At 46.3% G+C, this 25,406-nt stretch overlaps 1 protein-coding gene and 1 pseudogene across 1 annotated transcript in view; one reads left to right on the top strand and one right to left on the bottom strand.

Annotated features, from left to right (window-relative positions):
* Nucleotides 1-25,406, top strand: part of LOC127294759 (alpha-L-arabinofuranosidase 1-like) — a 163,730-nt gene that overhangs the window by 72,959 nt on the left and 65,365 nt on the right. The gene's annotated exons all lie outside the window — the stretch shown is intronic.
* On the bottom strand, nt 279-2,582 carry LOC127347451 (leucine-rich repeat extensin-like protein 7; annotated as a pseudogene).

Genomic DNA, 25,406 nt, shown 5'->3' on the forward strand with positions numbered 1-25,406 from the left:
GCTCTTGTCACTTGGTGGGCTGGGCGAGCACCCTCCATTTGTGTCTTCTCTCCATCACGCCACTGAAGCCAAGCAATAATCTAGTTGCTAACTTTGCAGTATTCCACTTTTCACCAATGTATGAACCAATAAAATGCTACTACGCTACTAATAGACCAATCAATAATATATCAGTGGGTAATAATAATCTTGTATCATGTGGAATGTCTACAATTCCATTATTACCATTCTCTCTGTAAAACCCGAAAAAATAACCAAAAAAATTACAGTGTGTATATATATACGATGACTGAAATCTCTGTACGGATTCATCCTGTTGGATCGATCCATCAATCCATCCATTTTACACCACCACCAAACCAATTCCACAATCTAGCCACTGCAAGCGCGCAGTACTCTAACAATTACCGCGGTGATCGAGCATCAGTAGTGCTGGGCGAAGCATCCATGCCCGTCGCAGTGCACCAGCGGTCGGTGCAGGAACGCCATGCACTGGTCCGTCGACCGCCGGTCGGGCTTGCCGGCGATGCAGTTCTGCCGGTCGTCGTTGCGCCGGAGCGTCGCGCACCGCTCTGGCTCGTCACTGAAGTAGTTGAACGAGTAGGTGAATGCAGGACCTGATGCCGGAGTAGAGCAGGACGAGCTCGTTCAGCGTGCCGCCCATGCGCCCGATGCTCGAGGGGATGCAGCCGCGGAGGCGGATGTTGGCGAGGACGATGACGGAGGCGGTGGAGTTGCCGAAGTTGTCCGGGAGCTCAATGTCGAAGTGGTTGTTGTTGATGAAGAGCACGTCGATCTTCTTGTCGAAGATGGCCGGGGGCACGGGGCCGCACAGGTTGTTGAACCTGATGTCCACGAACTTGACGTTGGGGAGGCAGAGGATGTGCTGCGGGAAGCCGCCGGAGAGGCGGTTTTTGCTGACATCCAGCTAGTAGAGGAGGCTCAGCTTGGGGAGGGAGTCCGGCAGGCCACCCGTGAAGCGGTTGGAGTTGAGGTGGAGGACGGCGATGTCGGTGAGGAGGCCGAGCTCGGACGGGAGCGTGCCGGCGAGGTCGCCGTGGTTGAGGTCCACGCCGGCCATGGTGCGCGCGCAGGGATCGTCGAGGGATGGCGCGCAGAACACGCCGAAGTAGGCGCACACGTCAGGGTCGCACCAGCCCTCCGTCAGGTTCTTCGGGTCGTCGGTGATGGCCTTCTTCAGCGCCTGCAGGGCCACGTACGCGCGCTGCAGCCGCGGGTTGTTGTCCGCCGTCTGCGTCGGCGGGTGGCCCGAGCAGAGCAGCACGGCGGAGAGGAGGAACACGGCGGCAAGGAGCAGCGGCGACAAGCAACTCCGAGTTTCCGTATTTGGGCTGATTGTTTGCCAACTCTAGCTTGTGCGTGCTGTGTTTGGAAAAGCAAACAAATGCATTTGAGGTACTGCGATGGTTCCATGTTGTATCGTGTAAGGGCGTTGCTCCAAAATTAAACCTACTCCAACACACACATGCATCGATCCTCCAAATGGGATGGGCTTGCAACTTTAATATTTCGTGTGTGTCGCAGCAACGCAACATAACTTAACAAATCATGTGCTAGACTAGTCCTTGAGCCCAGGGCGATCACCTGCTTCCCACAGTATGGTTGTCCGATTCAGTTTTCAAAATATAGTGGCGGGACATGCCGTAACAACATACAACACAGGATGTCTGAAAAAATTGCATGTGTAACTGCTTGTATCATCCAAGATAAAAAATCAATTGTTGTATCAAACAATCATCTATATGCCTCTAAACACAGCGCATGGATTTCCCAGGTTTTATTGCCTACCTAGCTTAGCATGTGGAGTCACTTGCTTGTTGGACCGTCCCTCCACAACTCCTATGGTATCACATGTGGTGAGCTGCTTGGTTTCTCATGCAACAACGTGTGTGTTCTTTTGTTTCGGTTAAAGGCATGCATGTGTTGGTTAAGACGTTGCATGAGACATGCTCTTGGTGTGACGGAAAATCCTGCCGGCGTTGGAATCTTCAGCCCACATGCATGCTCTCTATATCAACAATGGTGTAGATCAACGGTTTGTGGCTATTTCCCATATATATATATATATATATATATATATATATATATATATATATATATATGTGTTTGAATCCAAACAACCTTTGACATGGAATTACAAGTCCAACTCCAGTTTCACGATTTTAAACCCACTTAAATTAGGCTACATTGGGAAGCAAATCATCTAACACAAGCGGTGGAATATTGCCCCACCACCACCGTCCCGATCAAGATCGGACAGCCACACGTCTAGCTAGAGTGGTCGCTTCGGCCTCGACGAGGCGTTGGCCCTACAAAATCACCTACCTATGTTCTCTTCCCCGTTCGCATGCTCTTAATAAGTACCTCATGTACATGTTACAGATGTCATCACCGCCACCGGACCGCCGAGCATTCTTCATGTTTAAGATCCTTATAAAGTTCGTCGATCCTACCGATGACACCACCATGGCGCCAGATGTCGCCTTCTCCCTGTGCGCGCACCTCATCATGCGTTCTCCATGGAGACTCCGCGGCTCCACGCTGCCGCGACCCACCGACATCGACACGGTAAGAACAACTCCGCTCCACCCTAGCTAGAGCCCTCCAGCCATCATATGCTCCAAAAAACGATGCCCCAAGGGCAGAAGGGTGTTGCGGCGCGTTGCCATCGTCCGGTCCGGGAGATCCAGATCTAGGGTTTCCCCTAAAGCAGCCCGGACAAGGAGATGGGCTACAACAACGATGCCTTCAACAAGGTAGCGACGAGCAGGCGCCGCATCGTCCGCCACTACCGAAGTCGGGCTCGGTTTCACCAACAACCACGCCTCCCCAAACATGCATCTAGCTAGATCGCCACCAACCACGAGGTCGGTCCGCCACCATCACCGGAGATGTTGTGACACTCGGCCACGCCATGGCCATGAACACCTATCTCGTCAACACCAGCACCACGATGGTGTTAGGCATCCTTTGCAACCAGGACGAACCGCCCCGCCTCCTATAGCCACCGATGCATACGGTGCCGGCTGTAGCTATATGGGTGGCACCACGGGGCAGAGGGATCCCACACCATTGTCGTATGCGCCAAGATTGCCTCTAGAGATGTGACGCCCCGAAACCGGTACCATGAGGATTCCAGCGATCCCGCCGAAATCCGCACGATATCGACTCTGAGACGCCCTCCGACACGATGTGCGCGACAAATCACACACGTGATGCCATAGGAATTAACACGAGCGGTAACATTACAACATGATTACAATAGAGCCCACAAGATACATATATTACAACAACGACTCCAACGAGTCAAGATACAAATATATAATACAAAGATCCGAATCATATAGAAGATCAAATACGTCCGAGTACGGACAAGATACAAATTGGACTAAGAGTCCTGAAGATAACCAGTGACGTCCATAACCCTGCCCAGGCCAAGCCGGAAGGGTAACCTTGCTAACGTCGTCATCTTGTACCTATCGAAGTCGGGCCATCGGTTGCCGACAAAAGGGAGGAAACGGAAAAGAAAGAGAAAAGGCGAGAGTAAGTACCAAGGAACGAACTCCGGCACGTACTTAGCGAGACTAGAAATGGCTATGCTCGCCGGGCGAATATATCACCTGGGGCTATGTGGTAGGTTTAGCAGCAGCAAAACTATAACCAATAGAGACACGCTACAACATCCATCTACTTAGAGAAGATAAGAGAGCGCACATGGTAACAGATAAATACTACACAAACATAACCCAGCCGATTACACATATCCCCTTCAACAAAGCGAAGAGGCAATGTAAAAGGCACTCAACGGTGGACAAGTTTTATTAGGTATCGGTTGTAGTAATGCTATATTACTACACAAGTTATTATCAGATTATTAACAACAAGTATAATGTGTAAGTTGTTCTATGATCAAGCTATACAATTCCAAGTCGTCCATAACCGCGGACACGGCTTATCGATAAGATGTACACCCTGCAGGGGTTGCCCAAATGTAACCATACGCATGCTCGACCCGCTTCTTACAGGCGATGTCTCACAACAAGACCGTTCCCAGTTCAACAAGAAAGTCTAGGGGGGCACCCAACTAAGCTACCCGTGACGAAGTTCGGCCGTACTCCGAGACGGACTCAGAGGTTTGCGCCGCGGTGACACGCGTACAGCACGCGACCGTTGGGAACCCCAAGTGGAAGGTGTGATGCATACAACAGTAAGTTTCCCTCAGTTAGAAACCAAGGTTTATTGAACCAGTAGGAGTCAAGAAGCACGTTGAAGGTTGATGGCGGCGAGATGTAGTGCGGCGCAACACCAGGAATTCCGGCGCCAACGTGGAACCTGCACAATACAAACCAAGTACTTTGCCCCAACGAAACAGTGAGGTTGTCAATCTCACCGGCTTGCTGTAACAAAGGATTAGATGTATAGTGTGGATGATGATTGTTTGCAGAAAACAGTAGAACAAGTATTGCAGTAGATTGCATTTCAGTATAGAGAATTGGACCGGGGTCCACAGTTCACTAGAGGTGTCTCTCCCATAAGATAAACAACATGTTGGGTGAACAAATTACAGTTGGACAATTGACAAATAAAGAGGGCATGACCATGCACATACATATTATGATGAGTATAGTGAGATTTAATTGGGCATTACGACAAAGTACATAGACCGCTATCCAGCATGCATCTATGCCTAAAAAGTCCACCTTCAGGTTATCATCTGGACCCCCTCCAGTATTAAGTTGCTAACAACAGACAATTGCATTAAGTATTGCGCGTAATGTAATCAATAACTACATCCTCGGACATAGCATCAATGTTTTATCCCTAGTGGCAACAGCACATCCATAATCTTAGAGGTTTCTCTCACTCCCCCAGATTCACGGAGACATGAACCCACTATCGAGCATAAATACTCCCTCTTGGAGTTACTAGCATCAACTTGGCCAGAGCATCTACTAATAACGGAGAGCATGCAAGATCATAAACAACACATAGATATAAATTGATAATCAACATAACATGGTATTCTCTATTCATCGGATCCCAACAAACACAACATATAGAATTACAGATAGATGATCTTGATCATTTTCGGCAGCTCACAAGACCCGACAATTAAGCACAATGAGGAGAAGACAACCATCTAGCTACTGCTATGGACCCATAGTCCAGGGGTAGTCTACTCACACATCACTCCGGAGGCGACCATGGCGGCGTAGAGTCCTCCGGGAGATGATTCCCCTCTCCGGCAGGGTGCCGGAGGCGATCTCCTGAATCCCCCGAGATGGGATTGGCGGCGGCGGCGTCTCTGGAAGGTTTTCCGTATCGTGGCTCTCGGTACTGGGGGTTTCGCGATGAAGGCTATTTGTAGGCGGAAGGGTAGGTCAAGGGGCGTCGCGAGGGGCCCAGGAGACAGGTCGGCGCGGCCAAGGGTGGGGCCGCGCCGCCTACCCTCCTGGCCACCTCGTGGCCCCACTTCGTTGACTCTTCGGTCTTCTGGAAGCTTCATGGCAAAATAGGACCCTGGGCGTTGATTTCGTCCAATTCCGAGAATATTTCCTTACTAGAATTTCTGAAACCAAAAACAGCAGAAAACAGCAACTGGCACTTCGGCATCTTGTTAATAGGTTAGTTCCAGAAAATGCACGAATATGACATAAAATGTGCATAAAACATGTAGATATCATCAATAATGTGGCATGGAACATAAGAAATTATCGATACGTCGGAGACGTATCAGCATCCCCAAGCTTAGTTTCTGCTCGTCCCGAGCAGGTAAACGATAAACAAAGATAATTTCTGGAGTGACATGCCTTCATAACCTTGATCATACTATTGTAAGCATATGTAGTGAATGCAGCGATCAAAACAATGTATATGACATGAGTAAACAAATGAATCATATAGCAAAGACTTTTCATGAATAGTACTTTCAAGACAAGCATCAATAAGTGTCGAGGGTACTCCTCGTCAATGCCCTCCGATAGGGGCTTAGGGTTGACGGAATCCTGTAGGCTGACACGAGACATCGGTTCACAGACAAGCGGGGAGAGCAATTTACCCAGGTTCGGGGCCCTCGATGAGGTAAAACCCTTACGTCCTGCCTGTCTGTTCTTTGATTATGGGAATAATGGGTTACAATGGGGTGCCGAATAGTTCGGCTGAGATCTAGGCGAGATTGCTGTTGCTAGGGTTACCTAGCTCTAAGCTTTTCCTGGCTAAGATTGCTAAGATTGTTCGTGTCCCTTGGCAGCCCCTCTCCTGGCCTTTATATAGGAGGCCAGGTCTCAAGAGGTCTAACCGAATACGACTAGTTTTACAATAGTTTAGATCCAATCTTTCCTTGTTCGTTCGCTTCCTTGTCTTGCCCGTCAAGGGATCTTCTGGTGCGCCGACCTAGTGGCCCATCTAGCCTTCGGGTGTCTTCATGGGCCTCCAGTTGGTCAATACAGGATAGGGTAACGTCGGTCACTCGAAGGGTAATGCCCACGTCAGTAGCCCCCGAGTGTCTAGCCGAGGATAATTCGGGTAGAGACTAATGCATGTCCTCTCATGATATTCTTCTCCTTCATTATTCTTATTCATCTTGATTATGCTTCATCTTCCTTTTATCGGGTGCGCGTCAGCGCTCCCGATGGGAGTAGCCCCCGAGTCTAGGTACGGATGTTTGCAATCCGTGCGTAGACTCAAGTTGTACTACTCGAATACTTTCCTCTGCCGATTTTTTCACAAGGCTTCATAGGTCATCCGATATATTTTCTTCATGCAAAGGATAATGAGCAACGTGCCCAACTTTTGTTGGTTAACTGCCGATGGCAAAACAACGTTACTCTACACAGAATCAAGTCCCCGGGCATGATCCTGGAGTGCAAAAAACTTTTACTAGATGTACATCATGCGCTCCCGATGGGAGTGTCTGGGTGTAATCGTTTGAGTGCAGACTCAGTCCTTTTTCCTTCGACTGCTCATTCTGTCGAATCTTCTTTTTATCGGGTGCGCGTCAGCGCTCCCAATGGGAGTAGCCCCCGAGTCCAGGTTCGGATGCTTGCAAATTATGACGTCATTGCTGACGTGTTACTGCTGCAGGCTAATTTGACAGGTCCATCATGACGAGCTAGCCCTAGCCCTGTTCAATCAGTGTTTTAGGGCTTGACCACTGTACGCGTAACGACCGAGGTGGCTCCTCGATTTTCGCGCAATCGTGGGCGTAGTGGGCTGTCAGTTCCTTCCCTTCCTCAAGCGCCACGTGCTTACTTACCCCTTAACTTCTCCTTAAAATTTCCAAAGGCAAAAAATTCTCAATCTTCTCCACGGTTCCCGCAGCATCTCCTCGTTCTCCCTCTTGTCCCTTCTTTCGCCATTGTCGCGCCGCCGCCACAGTTTCAATCTTCCTCAGATCTCGCGATGGTGAAGAAGAAGAACACCGCCGCCGCCGCTAGCTCCACCAGCGGAGGTGCTACTGCCAAGTCCTCCTCTTCTCTTCCGAAGGGGAGCGCCCCGAGCGTCCTTCCCCCAGCTCCGGCGCCGCCAGCGCCGTCGGGCTCGACGGTCAAACCTGGGGACTGGGTAGCTTCAACCGTCACCAAGCGTGACGAGAAGAGGTCCCGAAGCTTAGGATTGATATCCTCCGACACGGGTGATGTGATCCTTCCAGGTGCGATTTCTCGGCCTGATCCTCCCGCGGGATTTTCTGTGATGTTCTTATCTTTTCTTCATCGAGGCCTTTCACTCCCCTCTCATGGATTCCTCCTCCATCTCTTGCGGACGTACGAGATCCAACTATGGCAACTTACCCCCAACTCAATCCTCCATGTTGCCGTGTTTATCACCCTTTGCGAGGCATTTTTGGGTATTGAACCTCATTTCGGACTGTGGAAAAAGATCTTCTATGTGAAGAGATACAGCAGTAGTAATGGATACTTTGTCACCGGAGGGGTAGGTTTCGTTGCCCGCTCAGAAGTTAATTACTTCAATTTCCTAATGAGAGAGTCTGTGCAAGGATGGAGGCTGAAATGGTTTTACGTCAAAGATTCCTCGTCACCCGAGTGTCGACTCCCCTGCTATGCCGACGTTTCTGAAGCCAAGCCTAAGGACTCTTGGAAGAACATCCTCTCAGTCGACGAAAGGGCTTCAGCCGAAGAATTGTTTGCCAAATTCCTTCGAATCAAAGAGGCTGACGGCCAAACTATGATTGGTACGGAGGTGGCAGCAGTTTTCCTGAAGCGTCGAATCCAGCCAGTCATGGCCAGAGTTCACCCGATGTGGTTGTACTCAGGTCCAAAGGATGAGACTAGGATTAATGCTGCCGATCTATCAGAAAAGGAGTTGCTTGATGAAGTTCGTCGTCTTACTTCCTTCAACCAGGAAGATTCGATCCCATTAATCTCTTCTTATGCTCCCCTTGACGTTGATCATCCACCATCAGGGGTTTTTTCCTTTCTTCACATCTTTATTATAGCTTCTTGTTCAGCCGACATGATTACCTTTGTTCTTACTTTTTCATTTTTCTTTGCCAGATCCCTATGGCTTCTGAAAATACACGTGATTCGCCGGATGATACTTCCGAGGGGAGAGGCTCCTCAATCCCCATAGATTTTCACACCACCGATGAAACAGGTCTAGAGGATGAATATAACAGTCCGATGAATCTTGAAGTTGCCCACGCTGATCTTCGCCCCTCAGCCGATAACACTTGTATCGCAGATGGATCAGTGCGTAACGTCGACACTGATCATGATACTTTTGTTGATGCAGCTGCTGATGGGGCCAGAGCTTCTCCCGCGAAGAGATCAACCGGCGGCTTTGCCGATGAAGATGATCTCTTCGATATGTAAGTAGTTCTTCTCTGAAAGTTATATTGTGCCTTTTTTACCTTTCATACTCCTGTTATAATCACAGTCGACTGTTTTCTTTTACAGTGATGAGGGCTTTATCGAGCCTCCTCCTAAAAAGGCCAAGTCTGATGCCGTTTCGCCGGTCGTGGTGGCTTCCGAAGCTTCGGCTCCTAAGGCTGCCCCCGTGGCTCAAGCATCGACTGCGTCTTCCCTTTCCAAAGGGAAGGATATTTCTCCAACTGCTGCTACTGCGGCTCCTTTTTCTGTAAGTTCCCTTCTGATCTTAGTATAGATTTCTTGGAGCGTGCCTTGTTTAATTGTTTTTCTTTCTCTCTTAAGGACCTGCGCGGTGTTATCTCTTCTCTGGAGGTTTTCGCCTCCCGATTCACTTCTCTAGAGGCTGACAAAGTTCGGCTGCAAGAGGAAGTCGAATCTTCCTCCTCAAAACTGGATGGCGCAGTCAAGATAGCTGCCGCGGCTCGCCAAGAGATTGATTCTCTAAAGGATGAGCTGGCCAGACTGAAAGGGAAGCTGAAGGAGGAAGAAGCATCCAGGCTGGTGGCTGAGGCTCGAGCAGCCGAAAAGGATGAAGTCCTTCGCCAATCTTCTTTGGCCTTGCTTGGTAATTTCTAACATACTTCTGTCGAGTGACATTCTTATGGATTTAAACTTTTTGTCAATGACTGAATTTTCTCCTTCCTTTCTACTGCAGAGGCAGCAAACATTCCTGTTGATGCCCTAGAAAGAGTTCCAAATAACTCCCCAGCGAATGCTGTGTCAACGATTCTCGCTTCTCACCAGCTTACACAAGAGCTTCTTGTGAAGGGGAAGGGTGCTCTGGCGCGGATGCACTCGATGATCTTTCCCAAGATCAAGCAAGAGAAGACCCTGGGACAGCTAATCGATACCTTCGCGGTTGATACCAAGGAGGTCATCGAGGTATTCAAGCGTACATCGCGCACTTTCGGTGCTGTCCTTGCCTTCCAACTTATGATGGGTTACGGCTTTAAGGGTGACATCGAAGAAATGACTAAGGGGCTTCCAAAAGAGCAAGACGGGCAGCCTGTTGATTTGAGCACCTTTAAGGCTTCTGCTCTTACTTGCGCCCGTCAGCTTCTTGAGCTGGTTTCATCAAGGAAATCATCGACTGGCCCTAGTTCATCGACTCAAACCCAGCTCCCTTGATTCTTGTAACAAACTTGTGCCTTGAGCTGATGCAAAACATTGTTCTGCCGCACAACTCATGCTTTGTAATAAACTCCGTGCTAGCATTGTTGTTAGCACACTTTTGTTATGATATCACTTTCTTGCACTTCTCCCGATGGGAGTTATTTTGGATGTTTGGTTGTACCATATCCATCACTTCTTTATAACCAGTATTTTTGGCAGGTCTTCCCAGTACCCTCGTTTGCAGACGACTCGTCGGGTGCTCTTCCTGAAAGCGATCGGATCCAGCGCATGAAAGACCGGATCACGCAGATGGAAAAGGACTTACGCAGCACTTATGCTTTAGCTGCCATCATCAACAAAAAGAGCGAGATTGCAGCCGACGTGGAGCGGTATACTTTTGGCGAACTGCATAAGGCTACCGAAAGTTTAAACTGTAAGTTTCCTGATCCCTTTGCCTCTTTGCTAGCAACTTCTTGTCTGAGTCTTGACTAACTGTTTTGGCAGTCATAGCGTTGAACCATGCGGAAGAGAACAAACGGATACACGAGCGGGTGCATGCTTTGACTCAGCTGTCCTCATCCGAAGAAATTTTCTGGCGGGAACACTCGAAGGCCTCGGCTGTCGTCAAATTTCAGGATCGAGTACACCAGGTCCACCAGTTCTTTGACAAGTGCTACAAGGCTATGAGGGTAGTTTGGAAAACAATGTTTCCTCTGAATGCAGTTCCTCCTACCCTCTTGACTTTGATGTCTGAATTTGGGAGCGCCAAGAAGGTTCGGGAGCTGGTAAGATCTCAAGTCTTTGCAGGGGCCAAGTGCACGCTTGCCCTTGTGCTTGCTTGTTATCCTTCAGCTTGCTTGTTGTCTATCGCCAATGCAACTGGTGATCTCGAGGAGTTGTACCCGAAGATTTTAGCACCTACCCATATAATTGTCGACAGGCTTGAGGAGATGTCAAAGGTACCTGAGGAAAAGGAAACTCCGCAAGGGTGATGTAAAGGTGTAAAATTACTTTTGTAAGTTGTTTTGGCTAGTTCTTCCGAGTGTTCGGATTTTTAAGCCGCAACTTTTTTGTCTTGGTTGATACATGAATATGTACTTTTACCATGCCGTTGGCAAATACTCAAAGGGGCGAAGCTTAATTTCCCGTTGGATGTATGTGTACTAGTTGGTTAGCAAATCATTATGAGTGATCAGCTCGTGTTGCAGGTTTTGCTAAACCTGTTGTATGCGCAACTTTGCTTTCAACTGTTTATAAATTTCGACAGTCATTCCCGAATTTTTCGGGTGTAATGATTCTGCCGATGAACCCGTTGTTCTCTGATATTTTCATAAGTGAAATATCAAGCGTGGGTTGTGTGTAAGTTTTCCAAACTCTTGCTTTGTACGGCACTCGTAGAGGCATCTGAAGCAGAGGAGCGGATTGATGTCCTTATTCTTCTTTGCAGTGCCCGTAAAGGTTTTTGTCCTGAGCGCTATCTTCTGCTGCACGTTAAATTATGCTGCTACTTGGCGGCAGCACGGTCATAGATGCTTTAGATTACTGCAATACTTTAACAAGAATCGGAACTTAAGTACTCATTGATAGGGTAAATATGAAACTGGAGGGCAAAAACAAGAGGCCCTGTGTAAAGTAAAAGGGGAAAAATTTAAGAACTAAGGGAGTGTTTTATCAAGAAAGGGGTTCTTCTCTTCTTCAGAAGGATCTTCCGATTTCTTCGTCATGCTAGTGGTCGCGACAGTGCTGTTGATTTCGCCAGATGCTTGAGCAAGAATTGTTAGTATCTTGCCGCCTCCTGCATCTTCTGCCGAAACTTTTTCTGCCGATGCTATTGCTGCTGGGCCTTCGGGAGCTGGCTTCTTCTTAATTTCCCTGTCGAGTTTTTCCTCCTTGATTTCTTGTATCGTCAACTTGGGTGGGGGGTCGACAGTATCTCGCCGTGGCCCAAATTTAGCAGCAATCCTTTGAAAGTCACGGTCACAATTGTCCGAGCGTGAAAAGCTCCCATAGACTGTGATGTTTGTTCCATTTTTCCCTGGCATCTTCAGCTTGAGGTATGCGTAGTGCGGCACGGCCATGAACTTGGCATAAGCTGGTCTCCCGAGTATGGCGTGGTACTGTGATTCCCAGTTCACGACTTCGAACTCGATCTTCTCCTTCCTGAAGTTGTCGGGTTTACCGAAAACGACATTCAAGTAAGCTTTGCCAAGAGAATGCGCTGGTGAAGTAGGGAGTATCCCATGGAAGCGAGTATCTGAGTCCTCTAGCATTCTCATGGTGATCCCCATACTTTGAATTGTGTCAAGGAATATCAAGTTGAGTCCACTTCCTCCATCCATGAAGACTTTGCTCATCTTGAACCCTCCTATCTGTGCTTCGACCACTAGGGCGGCGTGCCCTGGCTTTGGTATGGTCATCGGGTGATCCATTCGACTGAACGTGATTTCCTGAGACGACCATTCGACATATTCGGGAATGTTCGCCATGACGCTTTCTGCCAGGTTGATTTCTCGGGTGAGCTTCTTCATCTTTCTCCTTGAAACACCTGTCCTGTGAATCATGTTCATTTGCCCACGTGGCGGTGGAAACGCCTTGTTGGGTTGATGAGGTTGAGCTTGCTGGACTTGATGCTGTGGCGGGGGTGGCGGTGGTGGTGGCGGTAGCTGTTTCTGGCCTGCCTGTTGGATGAGCTCGTGCATATCGAGGAACTGCCGACAATCCCTGAGCAGGTGGCCAGATTTTACTTTTCCATCCTTGGAATCGGTATAAGAATGCAGGTAGCAAGGGGCGTTGATCTGTTCAGCGTAAGGCAATTTGGGAGTTCTCTGAGGTCGTGGTTTATAGTTGCCACGGTTCCCAGAGTCGTTCCGATTACCGTCCTGCCGATCGTCTCGCCTGTTGTCGTACCGATCATCCTGTCGATCAGAGTAACCTGCGGCCACTAGGTTGTTGTCATCGTAACTGCGGTTCTTCCTTCTCTTACTCCGGTCCCTTCGACCACCCGAATCATTCTTCGGCTGGTCATCCTCTTCGTCGTCGTTGCGTGATACGTCTCCGACGTATCGATAATTTCTTATGTTACATGCCACATTATTGATGTTATCTACATGTTTTATGCACACTTTATGTCATATTCGTGCATTTTCTGGAACTAACCTATTAACAAGATGCCGAAGTGCCAGTTCCTGTTTTCTGCTGTTTTTGGTTTCAGAAATCATAGTAACGAAATATTCTCGGAATCGGACGAAATCAACGCCCAGGTTCCTATTTTTCCCGAAACCCCCAGTACCGAGAGCCACGATACGGAAAACCTTCCAGAGACGCCGCCGCCGCCGATCCCATCTCGGGGGATCCAGGAGATCGCCTCCGGCACCCTGCCGGAGAGGGGAATCATCTCCCGGAGGACTCTACGCCGCCATGGTCGCCTCCGGAGTGATGTGTGAGTAGTCTACCCCTGGACTATGGGTCCATAGCAGTAGCTAGATGGTTGTCTTCTCCCCATTGTGCTTCATTGTCGGATCTTGTGAGCTGCCTAACATGATCAAGATCATCTATCTGTAATTCTATATGTTGCGTTTGTTGGGATCCGATGAATAGAGAATACTTGTTATGTTGATTATCAAAGTTATGTCTATGTGTTGTTTATGATCTTGAATGCTCTCCGTTACTAGTAGATGCTCTGGCCAAGTAGATGCTTGTAACTCCAAGAGGGAGTATTTATGCTCGATAGTGGGTTCATGCCTCCATTGATATCTGGGACAGTGACAGAAAGTTCTAAGGTTGTGGATGTGCTGTTGCCACTAGGGATAAAACATTAGTGCTATGTTCAAGGATGTAGTTACTAGTTACATTACGCGCAATACTTAATGCAATTGTCTGTTGTTAGCAACTTAATACTTTGGAGGGGTTCGGATGATAACTTTGAAGGTGGACTTTTTAGGCATAGATGCATGCTGGATGGCGGTCTATGTACTTTGTCGTAATGCCCAATTAAATCTCACTATACTCATCATAATATGTATGTGCATGGTCATGCCCTCTTTATTTGTCAATTGCCCAACTGTAATTTGTTCACCCAACATGCTGTTTATCTTATGGGAGAGACACCTCTAGTGAACTGTGGACCCCGGTCCAATTCTCTATACTGAAATACAATCTACTGCAATACTGTTCTACTGTTTTCTGCAAACAATCATCTTCCACACAATATGGTTAATCCTTTGTTACAGCAAGCCGGTGAGATTGACAACCTCACTGTTTTGTTGGGGCAAAGTACTTTGGTTGTGTTGTGCAGGTTCCACGTTGGCACCGGAATCCCTGGTGTTGCGCCGCACTACATCCCGCCGCCATCAACCTTCAACGTGCTTCTTGGCTCCTCCTGGTTCGATAAACCTTGGTTTCTTTCTGAGGGAAAACTTGCTGCTGTGCGCATCATACCTTCCTCTTGGGATTCCCAACGAACGTGTGAGTTACACGCCATCAAGCTCTTTTTCTGGCGCCGTTGCCGGGGAGATCAAGACACGCTGCAAGGGGAGTCTCCACATCCCAATCTCTTTACTTTGTTTTTGTCTTGCTTAGTTTTATTTACTACTTTGTTTGCTGCACTAAATCAAAATACAAAAAAATTAGTTGCTAGTTTTACTTTATTTGCTATCTTGTTTGCTATATTAAAAATACAAAAAAAATTAGTTACTTTTGTTACCATGTCTAGCTCTGAACCTGTTACTTCTTCGCCTGAAGAATTAGTCTTCACTTTTAAACAAGGGGATGAGGAGAGTTTTAAGGATGCTTGGTCTAGAATTTTTACTTCTTATCATAAAACTGAACCTCAAATGACTCTAAGTTTGCTCCTTAGTAATTTTTATTTTGGTATTATGATTCGCTATAGATATGCTTTGGATACTTTAGTGGGAGGAGATTTCCTTCATTGCAATGGGGATCAAGCTTTTAATGCCATAAAGAAGTTGGTTGCATCACATGATTCAGCTAATAACTTTGATTCAGCCCTCGCTAGCATTTATAATAGATTAAACAATCTCGAGATAAGTACATCTCGCTTGGATGATAACTATTGCCATGTTCGTAATCGTCTTGAACAAGTTTTAGTGAACTCTAAACTTTCATTGTGGGATCCTACTGTTAAAATTGTTATCGGCGATCGAACTCTTCGTGCCAACTGTGATATTATGTCTGAATTTTGCCTTATACCTGAGAGCATTTATAAATCTTTGAAACTTTGGGGAGTCGATAAAGGAGGAGAAGAAATAACTCTCATTGATAACTCTGTTATAATTCCTAAGGGAATAGCTGCAGGTGTGCATACAACCATTCTTGGAAGAACAATATCCATTGATTATCTTGTTATTGAATGCGTAGGGACAGGAAAAATCACACTCGGAAGATCCCTGCTGAAACTATTGGGAGCAGTCATTGATGTGGGAGAAGGCACCCTGGAATTCACCTCTACACCGGGAGGAAATCATATATTTCCTAAATCAAAGGGAAGGAAAAACAATAAGAAAGGTAAGGGTAAAGCCCAAGGTAAGGTTGACACACCGTCTCTTGATAATACTTGATACACACTTTCTGCGCCTAGCTGAAAGGCGTTAAAGAAAAGCGCTTATGGGAGACAACCCATGTTTTTACCTACAGCACTTTGTTTTTATTTTGTGTCTTGGAAGTTGTTTACTACTGTAGCAACCTCTCCTTATCTTAGTTTAGTGTTTTGTTGTGCCAAGTAAAGTCGTTGATAGAAAAGTTCATACTAGATTTGGATTACTGCGCAGAAACAGATTTCTTTGCTGTCACAAATCTGGGCTGTTTTCCCTGTAGGTAACTCAGAAAATTATGCCAATTTACGTGAGTGATCCTCAGATATGTACGCAACTTTCATTCAATTTGAGCATTTTCATTTGAGCAAGTCTGGTGCCTCGATAAAATTCGTCAATACGAACTGTTCTGTTTTGACAGATTCTGCCTTTTATTTCGCATTGCCTCTTTTGCTATGTTGGATGAATTTCTTTGATCCATTAATGTCCAGTAGCTTTATGCAATGTCCAGAAGTGTTAAGAATGATTGTGTCACCTCTGAATATGTTAATTTTTATTGTCGCTAACCCTCTAATGAGTTGTTCTAAGTTTGGTGTGGAGGAAGTTTTCAAGGATCAAGAGAGGAGTATGATGCAACATGATCAAGGAGAGTGAAAGCTCTAAGCTTGGGGATGCCCCGGTGGTTCACCCCTGCATATATCAAGAAGACTCAAGCGTCTAAGCTTGGGGATGCCCAAGGCATCCCCTTCTTCATCGACAACATTATCAGGTTCCTCCCCTGAAACTATATTTTTATTCCATCACATCTTATGTGCTTTGCTTGGAGCGTCGGTTTGTTTTTGTTTTTTGTTTTGTTTGAATAAAATGGATCCTAGCATTCACTTTATGGGAGAGAGACACGCTCCGCTGTAGCATATGGACAAGTATGTCCTTAGTTTCTACTCATAGTATTCATGGCGAAGTTTCTCCTTCGTTAAATTGTTATATGGTTGGAATTGGAAAATGATACATGTAGTAATTGCTATTAATGTCTTGGGTAATGTGATACTTGGCAATTGTTGTGCTCATGTTTAAGCTCTTGCATCATATGCTTTGCACCCATTAATGAAGAAATACATAGAGCATGCTAAAATTTGGTTTGCATATTTGGTTTCTCTAAGGTCTAGATAATTTCTAGTATTGAGTTTGAACAACAAGGAAGACGGTGTAGAGTCTTATAATGTTTACAATGTGTCTTTTATGTGAGTTTTGCTGCACCGGTTCATCCTTGTGTTTGTTTCAAACAACCTTGCTAGCCTAAGCCTTGTATCGAGAAGGATTACTTCTCATGCATCCCAAATACTTGAGCCAACCACTATGCCATTTGTGTCCACCATACCTACCTAATACATGGTATTTCTCCGCCATTCCAAAGTAAATTGCTTGAAGTGCTACCTTTAAATTTCTATCCTCTACCTTTGCAATATATAGCTCATGGGACAAATAGCTTAAGAACTATTGTGGTATTGAATATGTACTTATGCATTTTATTTCTTATAAGTTGCTTGTTGTGCGATAACCATGTTCCTGGGGACGCCATCAACTACCCTTTGTTGAGTATCATGTGAGTTGCTATGCATGTTCATCTTGTCTGAAGTAAGGGAGATCTACCACCTTATGGTTAAGCATGCATATTGTTAGAGAAGAACATTGGGCCGCTAACTAAAGCCATGATCCATGGTGGAAGTTTCAGTTTTGGACAATATCCTCAACCTCATATGAGAAAAATAATTGTTGCTACATGCTTATGCATAAAAGAGGAGTCCATTATCTGTTGTCTATGTTGTCCCGGTATGGATGTCTAAGTTGAGAATAATCAATAGCGAGAAATCCAATGCGAGCTTTCTCCTTAGACCTTTGTACAGGCGGCATAGAGGTACCCCTTTGTGACACTTGGTTAAAACATGTGCATTGTGATGATCCGGTAGTCCAAGCTAATTAGGACAAGGTGCGGGCACTATTAGTATACTATGCATGAGGCTTGCAACTTATAAGATATAATTTACATGATACATATGCTTTATTACTACCGTTGACAAAATTGTTTCATGTTTTCAAAATCAAAGCTCTAGCACAAATATAGCAATCGATGCTTTTCCTCTATGGAGGACCATTCTTTTACTTTCATTGTTGAGTCAGTTCACCTATCTCTCTCCACCTCAAGAAGCAAACACTTGTGTGAACTGTGCATTGATTCCTACATATTTGCATATTGCATTTGTTATATTGCTTTGCATTGACAATTATCCATGAGATATACATGTTACAAGTTGAAAGCAACCGCTGAAACTTAATCTTCCATTGTGTTGCTTCAATGCCTTTACTTTGAATTATTGCTTTATGAGTTAACTTTTATGCAAGGCTTATTGATGCTTGTCTTGAAGTATTATTCATGAAAAGTCTTTGCTTTATGATTCAGTTGTTTACTCATGTCATTTACATTGTTTTGATCGCTGCATTCATTACATATGCTTACAATAGTATGATCAAGTTTATGATGGCATGTCACTCCAGAAATTATCTTTGTTATCGTTTTACCTGCTCGGGACGAGCAGAACTAAGCTTGGGGATGCTGATACGTCTCCGACGTATCGATAATTTCTTATGTTACATGCCACATTATTGATGTTATCTACATGTTTTATGCACACTTTATGTCATATTCGTGCATTTTCTGGAACTAACCTATTAACAAGATGCCGAAGTGCCAGTTCCTGTTTTCTGCTGTTTTTGGTTTCAGAAATCCTAGTAACGAAATATTCTCGGAATCGGACGAAATCAACGCCCAGGTTCCTATTTTTCCCGAAACCCCCAGTACCGAGAGCCACGATACGGAAAACCTTCCAGAGACGCCGCCGCCGCCGATCCCATCTCGGGGGATCCAGGAGATCGCCTCCGGCACCCTGCCGGAGAGGGGAATCATCTCCCGGAGGACTCTACGCCGCCATGGTCGCCTCCGGAGTGATGTGTGAGTAGTCTACCCCTGGACTATGGGTCCATAGCAGTAGCTAGATGGTTGTCTTCTCCCCATTGTGCTTCATTGTCGGATCTTGTGAGCTGCCTAACATGATCAAGATCATCTATCTGTAATTCTATATGTTGCGTTTGTTGGGATCCGATGAATAGAGAATACTTGTTATGTTGATTATCAAAGTTATGTCTATGTGTTGTTTATGATCTTGCATGCTCTCCGTTACTAGTAGATGCTCTGGCCAAGTAGATGCTTGTAACTCCAAGAGGGAGTATTTATGCTCGATAGTGGGTTCATGCCTCCATTGATATCTGGGACAGTGACAGAAAGTTCTAAGGTTGTGGATGTCTTGTTGCCACTAGGGATAAAACATTAGTGCTATGTTCAAGGATGTAGTTACTAGTTACATTACGCGCAATACTTAATGCAATTGTCTGTTGTTAGCAACTTAATACTGGAGGGGGTTCGGATGATAACCTGAAGGTGGACTTTTTAGGCATAGATGCATGCTGGATGGCGGTCTATGTACTTTGTCGTAATGCCCAATTAAATCTCACTATACTCATCATAATATGTATGTGCATGGTCATGCCCTCTTTATTTGTCAATTGCCCAACTGTAATTTGTTCACCCAACATGATGTTTATCTTATGGGAGAGACACCTCTAGTGAACTGTGGACCCCGGTCCAATTCTCTATACTGAAATACAATCTACTGCAATACTGTTCTACTGTCTTCTGCAAACAATCATCTTCCACACAATACAGTTAATCCTTTGTTACAGCAAGCCGGTGAGATTGACAACCTCACTGTTTCGTTGGGGCAAAGTACTTTGGTTGTGTTGTGCAGGTTCCACGTTGGCGCCGGAATCCCTGGTGTTGCACCGCACTACATCCCGCAGCCATCAACCTTCAACGTGCTTCTTGGCTCCTCCTGGTTCGATAAACCTTGGTTTCTTTCTGAGGGAAAACTTGCTGCTGTGCGCATCATACCTTCCTCTTGGGGTTCCCAACGAACGTGTGAGTTACACGCCATCACTGCGCTGCCGTGGTTTTCGGACATTGTCTTCACCATCGGCCCAGCTGTTGGCGATTTCCATTAGCTTGGTTATGGTCTTCGGCTTTTTGCGCCCAAGCTCTTCTATATAGCTTTCACGTCGGATGCCATCGCTGAAAGCGTCAATTGCCCTGTCGACAGATACGTCTTCCGCAGCATTTAGGAGTTTGGTGAACCTCCCGATGTACGCGCGCATCGACTCCTTTTGCTTCTGTTGGCAGTGCCGCAACTCCTCGATCCCGATGGGCCTCTTGTAGGTTGCTTGAAAGTTAGCAACAAAAGCTTCTACTAAGTCATCCCATGACTTGATGGAACCCTTCGGCAGTCCTGCGAGCCGGAGCTCGTCTTTGAGTCCTTTAGGTAAAGCTGCAGACATTGCATTGCTGCTATCTGATTCCCTTTTTGCAGAATTACTGTCTGCAGATAGTCCTCTATCCAGGATCTTGGCTCCTGCTGCCCATCGTATTTGGCAGCGTCGGTAGGTGTAGGTTTGAACTTTTTGGGTGGCATCGCCTCCCGAATTTTGTAGCTCAGACAGTCGGCTCCTCTAAGCTCGCCATCGTTCTCCTGGGTCTCGTCCGAAGAATCGCTGTCAAGTTCTTCTCTCATGGCGCGTCGTCGCCTTGCTTTGTCAATCCTGCTCTGTGTGATTTCGTCCCGAGCGTCTCTTGCGCGATGTTTTGACCCGCTGGCCTGCAGGGTCTTCTCTTTCGGCGGAACTAGATTATGTCCTAGTATCGCAAGACTCTCCAAAGCACCGCGGTGGGCCTGAGCCATGGATCCTTCAGGACGCTGGTTAATGAGGTACGCTGCAAGATTGGCTGTTGCTCCTGCGACGGTTTTTGGCCGTGGCATGCCTGCGGTGTCCGTGGTCATAAAGGACTTGGTCAAGTTTGATGTTATCTCCCTTGCATCATCTTCCGAGAGCCTGGACATCCTCGATCGATGTTTGCCCCCTCCGTGGGTACTTCGGGAGGCGCTCCCCTGCGAGGCCCTTCGTCGCTCGCTGGACCGGTCTGCCGCAGATAGTCGTTTCTCGAGGGTGGCTTGCTCCTTGGACAGGCGCTCCCGATTTTTCTCTAATATGGAGCGGTAAGCGTTGAGCGTACCAACCGTGGTTCCCGCCGAAAGCGGTGTGTTGTTGAGCACGGCTGCCTTGGCTGCTGCCCACTCTTCTTCTGTAATGGTGTGGTCGCTGTTGTCATTGCTGGCGCTATCTCCGAAACTAGCCCGCTTGCTGGAACGGGGGGTGCGTTCCCCATCTCCCCTATTAGCGACGTAGACTTGGAGGGGCGCCACTCTTCGGGTGTCTCCTCGGACGACGCTACCGATGCTGTCCTCTCCCGACGAATAGTAGGCGTTGCAGATGAATGGCGTGTCACTTGACCCTAGTCCATGCCTGGTGTCGCAGTTTATGCAGTAGTACGAGGTCATCTCCGAGGGCACGGGGTCATCAGATCCAACTGACATGGAAGATGCCGAGCGAGGAGTCGATGGCGCAGTCGGACTCGACGGGTTTTCTTGGCCAGCCGAAAGGTCGGGTGTCAATGACGCACTTGGGCTTGTCGATCTGGAGATAGGAGATTCCAGTAGCCGGAGAATTCCCTCTGAGTTGACGTTGTAGTGGACGCTCCCGAACGTCATGTCCATGTTGCCTTGCAGACCAGAGAAGGTGGAGCGAGACGATTCGCTGTGCGGGGTGAATTCGTAGGAGCCAAAACGGATCGGGCTTCCCAGATGAGACGATGATGGTGCTGATGAAGCTGCTGATGACATGACGGGTTCAGCCGATGTCCGATCTTGTGCCGACAGGATTCCCACAGACGGCGCCAATTGTCGAGGGTACTCCTCGTCAATGCCCTCCGATAGGGGCTTAGGGTTGACGGAATCCTGTAGGCTGACACGAGACATCGGTTCACAGACAAGCGGGGAGAGCAATTTACCCAGGTTCGGGGCCCTCGATGAGGTAAAACCCTTACGTCCTGCCTGTCTATTCTTTGATTATGGGAATAATGGGTTACAATGGGGTGCCGAATAGTTCGGCTGAGATCTAGGCGATATTGCTGTTGCTAGGGTTACCTAGCTCTAAGCTTTTCCTGGCTAAGATTGCTAAGATTGTTCGTGTCCCTTGGCAGCCCCTCTCCTGGCCTTTATATAGGAGGCCAGGTCTCAAGAGGTCTAACCGAATACGACTAGTTTTACAATAGTTTAGATCCAATCTTTCCTTGTTCGTTCGCTTCCTTGTCTTGCCCGTCAAGGGATCTTCTGGTGCACCGACCTAGTGGCCCATCTAGCCTTCGGGTGTCTTCATGGGTCTCCAGTTGGTCAATACAGGATAGGGTAACGTCGGTCACTCGAAGGGTAATGCCCACGTCAATAAGTCTTGCATAAGAGTTAACTCATAAAGCAATAATTCAAAGTAAAGGCATTGAAGCAACACAAAGGAAGATGAAGTTTCAGCGGTTGCTTTCAACTTATAACATGTATATCTCATGGATATTGTCAATGTAAGTGCAATATGCAAATATGTAGGAATCAATGCACAGTTCACACAAGTGTTTGCTTCTTGAGGTGGAGAGAGATAGGTGAACTGACTCAACAATAAAAGTAAAAGAATGGTCCTTCAAAGAGGAAAGCATCGATTGCTATATTTGTGCTAGAGCTTTGGTTTTGAAAACAAGAAACAATTTTGTCAACGGTAGTAATAAAGCATATGTGTTATGTAAATTATATCTTACAAGTTGCAAGCCTCATGCATAGTATACTAATAGTGCCCGCACCTTGTCCTAATTAGCTTGGATTACCGGGATTATTGCAATGCACATGTTTTAACCAAGTGTCACAAAGGGGTACCTCTATGTCGCCTGTACAAAGGTCTAAGGAGAAAGCTCGCATCGGATTTCTCGCTATTGATTATTCTCAACTTAGACATCCATACCGGGACAACATAGACAACAGATAATGGACTCCTCTTTTATGCATAAGCATGTAACAACAATTAATTTTCTTATATGAGATTGAGGATATATGTCCAAAACTGAAACTTCCACCATGGATCATGGCTTTAGTTAGCGGCCCAATGTTCTTCTCTAACAATATGCACGCTCTAAACATAAGGTGGTAAATCTCCCTTACTTCAGACAAGACGAACATGCATAGCAACTCACATGATATTCAACAAAGAGTAGTTGATGGCGTCCCCAGGAACATGGTTATCGCACAACAAGCAACTTAATAAGAGATAAAGTGCATAAGTACATATTCAATACCACAATAGTTTTTAGGCTATTTGTCCCATGAGCTATATATTGTAAAGGTAGAGGATAGAAATTTTAAAGGTAGCACTCAAGCAATTTACTTTGGAATGGCGGGGAAATACCATGTAGTAGGTAGGTATGGTGGACACAAATGGCATAGTGGTTGGCTCAAGTATTTTGGATGCATGAGAAGTATTCCCTCTCGATACAAGGTTTAGGCTAGCAAGGCTATTTGAAACAAACACAAGGATGAAGCGATGCAGCAAAACTCACATAAAAGACATATTGTAAACATTATAAGACTCTACACCGTCTTCCTTGTTGTTCAAACTCAATACTAGAAATTATCTAGACTTTTAGAGAGACCAAATATGCAAACCAAATTTTAGCATGCTCTATGTATTTCTTCATTAATGGGTGGAAAGTATATGATGCAAGAGCTTAAACATGAGCACAACAATTGCCAAGTATCACATTATCCAATACATTTTAGCAATTACTACATGTATCATTTTTCAATTCCAACCATATAACAATTTAACGAAGAAGAAACTTCGCCATGAATATTATGAGTAGAGCCTAAGGACATACTTGTCCATATGCAACAGCGGAGCGTGTCTCTCTCCCACACAAAGAATGATAGGATCCATTTTATTCAAACAAAACAAAAACAAAAACAAACCGACGCTCCAAGCAAAGCACATAAGATGTGATGGAATAAAAATATAGTTTCAGGGGAGGAACCTGATAATATTGTCGATGAAGAAGGGGATGCCTTGGGCATCCCCAAGCTTAGACGCTTGAGTCTTCTTGATATATGCAGGGGTGAACCACCGGGGCATCCCCAAGCTTAGAGGTTTCACTCTCCTTGATCATGTTGTATCATCTCCCTCTCTTGATCCTTGAAAACTTCCTCCACACCAAACTCAAAACAACTCATTAGAGAGTTAGTGCACAATCAAAATATACATGTTGAGAGGTGACATAATCATTCTTAATACTTCTGTACATTGCACAAAGCTACTGAAAGTCAATGGAATCGAAAAATCCATCGAGCATATCAAAACAGGCAATGCGAAATAAAAGGCAGAATCTGTCAAAACAGAACAGTTCGTATTGACGAATTTTATTGAGGCACCAGACTTGCTCAAATGAAAATGCTCAAATTGAATGAAAGTTGCGTTCATATCTGTGGATCACTCACATAAATTGGGATAATTTTATGAGTTACCTACAGAGAATTTTGCCCAGATTCGTGACAGCAAAGAAATCTGTTTCTGCGCAGTAATCCAAATCTAGTATGAACCTTACTATCAACGACTTTACTTGGCACAATGATGGCGTGTACAGCACACGTCCGTTGGGAACCCCAAGAGGAAGGTGTGATGCGTACAGCGGCAAGTTTTCCCTCAGTATGAAACCAAGGTTTATCGAACCAGTAGGAGCCAAGAAGCACGTTGAAGGTTGATGGCGGCGAGATGTAGTGCGGCGCAACACCAGGGATTCCGGCGCCAACTGATACGTCCAATTTGCATCACTATTTTATATCATAATTTGCTGTTATTCATTGATATATTTCATATTGGGACACAATACTTATGTTATTTCATCTATTTTGCATGTTTCATCATTATTGGAGGATCGAGCACCGGAGCCAGGATTCTGCTGGAAAAAGCACCGTCAGAACGCAATATTTCGGAAGATCAACCGTGGAAGGAAATTATACCGAAAATCCTATTTTTCCAGATGACGAAGGAAGCCAGAAGGGGGAGCTGAGAAGGCCCAAGGTGGGGCCAGACCACAGGCCGGCGCGGCCCATGGCCTGGCCGCGCCACCTTGTGGTGTGGGGGCCCCACAGCCCCTTTCGCCTCCTTTTCTTCGCGAAACCCTTCGTCCCGAAGACCTAAGCCACAGAGGGTACCTCACGAAGAGTTACAGCCGCCTCAGCGGGGCGGAGAACACCAGAGAGAAAAGAGCTCTCCGGCGGGCTGAGATCCGCCGGGGAAATTCCCTCCGGGAGGGGGAAAACGACGCCATCGTCACCGTCATCGAGCTGGACATCATCTCCATCACCATCATCATCATCGCCACCATCATCACCGCCGTCTCCACCGCTGGACACCGTCACCGCCGTAGCAATTTGGGTTTGATCTTGATTGTTTGATAGGGGAAACTCTCCCGGTATCGATTTCTACTTGTTGTTGATGCTATTGAGTGAAACCATTGAACCAAAGTTTATGTTCAGATTGTTATTCATCATCATATCACCTCTGATCATGTTCCATATGATGTCTCGTGAGTAGTTCGTTTAGTTCTTGAGGACATGGGTGAAGTCTAAATGTTAGTAGTGAACTATGGTTGAGTAATATTCAATGTTATGATATTTAAGTTGTGGTGTTATTCTTCTAGTGGTGTCATGTGAACGTCGACTACATGACACTTCACCTTTATGGGCCTAGGGGAATGCATCTTGTACTCGTTTGCCGATTGCGGGGTTGCCGGAGTGACAGA

The sequence above is a fragment of the Lolium perenne genome, chromosome 4, assembly GCF_019359855.2.
Source record: "Lolium perenne isolate Kyuss_39 chromosome 4, Kyuss_2.0, whole genome shotgun sequence".
Taxonomy (NCBI): Eukaryota; Viridiplantae; Streptophyta; class Magnoliopsida; order Poales; family Poaceae; genus Lolium; species Lolium perenne.